This window comes from Oncorhynchus tshawytscha, linkage group LG28, assembly GCF_018296145.1.
Source record: "Oncorhynchus tshawytscha isolate Ot180627B linkage group LG28, Otsh_v2.0, whole genome shotgun sequence".
NCBI classification, from domain to species: Eukaryota; Metazoa; Chordata; class Actinopteri; order Salmoniformes; family Salmonidae; genus Oncorhynchus; species Oncorhynchus tshawytscha.
This window is the reverse complement of record NC_056456.1, coordinates 31,802,982-31,806,520: the sequence shown is the minus strand read 5'-3', so window position 1 is coordinate 31,806,520 and position 3,539 is coordinate 31,802,982.

Genomic DNA, 3,539 nt, shown 5'->3' with positions numbered 1-3,539 from the left:
GTTAATTTTTCTCTCATATTGTTGCGCCACGTGCATCACACTGGGCAAAGAAATGGTTGAATCAACGTTGTTTCCACTTAATTTCAAATTGAATCAACGTGGGAAATTGATTGGATTTGCTAATCCTCATTTTCGATATTTTATCTCACCAAACTTTAAACCTAAATCCAATGACGTGAAATATTTGTATTTATTTTTATGGTGAATTCAACGTTATTTGATAACTCGACCAAAAATCTCAACTAGAAATTGAAATGATGCCTATGTCCACGGGGATAGGTGTGCTTTGATAAGGACAGGCTTCCAGAGCATAAACATGTTTTTTTATTTGCCTAATTGTGGGGCTTGCGTTATAAACGCTTATTTCCACCATCCTGACATTAAATGAATGATATGGGTCGTTCAGTGTGATTTAAATGGTCGGTATAATTTTGATTTTACCAATCCATGCTGATATACAACGTTGATTCAACCAGTTTTTGCCCTATGGAAGAGGCGAGGGTTTTATGATCTTGTGACGTTTCTCTACTAAATTGATGTGGGGATTCCTGGCTCTATATTTAGCTCTTGTCAGTGGAGGAGGGGGCGCGGGGGTTCCCATGCAGGCAGACTCCAACTGCTGTACGAACGCTAAGCTCTCCACCGTGAGGCTTTGAATCGTGACCAGGCAACTGGATCAGAATGGAAAAACAGATAAGGGCGCAGATAAGGGCGCAGTGTCATTTTCTCCACGCTTTTGCCTCTTTCGGCTGCTGACATTGTTGCCATGTTGCTGGTATTCATTTGATACAATTCTGAAATCTGGTCGTCATTGAAATGTCGGGAATGCATGCAATTTAAGCCTAGACAGTATTTTGATAATAGCTGTCCATTGTTTTGTTTTCTTTGCATAGCCTATGCCTCTTTTTCACAGGAAGGTAAAATACCAGATTGGAAGTCAATGGCATATGAATTGTAGAAGGAAGATTGATATAACCTTAACCTAAACTAGCAATGAGGGTTGCCTAAAATAGAATTTCAACTGAATAAACAGTATTAAATGTTTTTGTGTGTGTGTCCTTACTCAAGATGAATTGTATTTGATTTAGGCTACTGTAAATCTGAATATTCCACCTAGCATCATGGTAGTGCATCACTTCTCACAATTCCTTCCCAAGGTTGTGTGCACTGGTAAACAAGACACATCTCAGGTCTGTCTTGAAAAAAATGGTCATGGGGAATAAAAGACAGACAAAAACAAACTACACCAGACCAGTGCACAAACACATATTCAAAATCCTCACCAACCAAACTACACCAGACCAGTGCACATATACATATTCAAAATCCTCACCAACCAAACTACACCAGACCAGTGCACAAATACATATTCAAAATCCTCACCAACCAAACTACACCAGACCAGTGCACAAATACATATTCAAAATCCTCACCAACTAAACTACACCAGACCAGTGCACAAATACATATTCAAAATCCTCACCAACTAAACTACACCAGACCAGTGCACAAATACATATTCAAAATCCTCACCAACTAAACTACACTAGCTAGAATTTACTCTCGCTTTGCCAATTGCAAAAAATAAAATAAAAACGGCGATTCTGTCTGTGTGAGAGAGACAACGAGAAGGGTTTATAGAGAGGTGATCTCACCAGAAGATTATTTTTAGCTCAGCTACTGTGTTGGCTGCGAGGCTTTCAGGCCAGACTCATCGCAGATTTCCCTGTCATATGCAGGGTCAGAACCCTGGGGGACTCCCCGGCACATCATAAAAGGCGGGAGATAAGTACCCAACTTCATTATTCAATCAGGCACATAACCGGGAAGTGTGCCAAACTCCCAGGAAGTAACTCAAGCAAATGACAGCTTTAGGGAACTTATTGTGCGTGACAAGCCAACAGCGGTATGAAGAAACCAAAATGATGGCGTCCATAAAGTGAGAGAAAGCAAGAAAGTCAAACAAGGACAATTTGTCATCACACCATACAGTTTATATCTTTATTGCACTGTGGTTTCCACACCTTATATTCAACCACGTTGTTATTGTTTGTGTGACTCATCTTAGATGAAATACATCATGATTGAATTACATATGCATGCCTGTGTAGGCTACGAGATGACTACAACATCTTTAAATTGCATGGAAGTAGCAATTTTCACTTCCTTCTAAAATTCAAACACTTTCACCTATACTGAATTGACTTTTTCCTTCCAAATTATAGCCTAACTCATGAATGGTTGTACCTAGATTTTAATTTATTCTGTTTGAAGCTAGATAATTCATACTTGGCTATTACACATTTTTATATATTTCAATTGATCAGTAATGATAACGTATCTTGAATGTGAAAGGGACACCTTAATGAAAATTAAACATTGTCATTCTTTAACAACCTCACTCGATAGGAGACCTTAGTTTATTGAGTCAAGTTTCAGGATCACTGTGTCTGCAAGCAGAGCTGAGACTCAAAATTCTAAATAAACCTTGTGTTTTTCTCCCCACAAGCCCCAAATGAAGATCCAATCCTGCAGTTGGGAAACACTTTTGGACAGAAGAAAATGGAGGGAGGGAAAGAACAGGTCCAATGAGGTAAGGGATAAAAAACAGGAGGTAGCCTGATATTGAGGAGAGAGGGGAATAAACAGGAGGTAGCCTGATATTGAGGAGGGAGGGGAATAAACAGGAGGCAGCCTGATATTGAGGAGGGAGGGGAATAAACAGGAGGCAGCCTGATATTGAGGAGGGGGGCAGGAGGTAGCCTGATATTGAGGAGGGAGGGGAATAAACAGGAGGTAGCCTGATATTGAGGAGGGAGGGGAATAAACAGGAGGTAGCCTGATATTGATGAGGGAGGGGAATAAACAGGAGGTAGCCTGATATTGAGGAGGGGGTGGGGGCAGGAGGTAGCCTGATATTGAGGAGGGAGGGGAATAAACAGATTGTATCAGAAACGAGGGAGGAGAGCGATAGAAAGTGGAAAAGGAGGGGGGTAAATTCAGATGTTGTGGCCGATAATGCTGCCTTACATCCTAATGAAAAACCCCAGATCCTATCTGGCCCCTGGATGGTTTTATCCTCTCCCTGTGGTAGCAGAGATTGTAGGGCTGCTGTGTGCTCCTCCTGACGGGGTTGGCTGAGTAATCACAGTGGAGGATTAGCTAACTCTTCTTCTTAGTCTTCTTAGTCTCCTGTTCGCCTAAGAAACTGACTGGGCTCCTCTGCGCTTCAGTCCTTATCCCACAGCACTGCAATCAGAGGTGCTTGCTTTTCTGTCCACAGGTTTACAGTTATATGTTCTGCTTTTAAAGAAGAAGGGGTAGTGTGGTAATTAGCGATTGGGGGTTTGGAGAAATCTGATTACAGAGCTTTCTGAACTAATAAGCAGGCACTTTTTAGTGGAAAATGTGTGACGCCCTGACCATAGAGAGCCCTTGGTTCTCTATGGTGTAGTAGGTCAGGGCATGACTAGGGGGTGATCTAGTATATCTATTTCTATGTTGGTGCTAATGTGGTTCCCAATTAGAGGCAGCTGTTT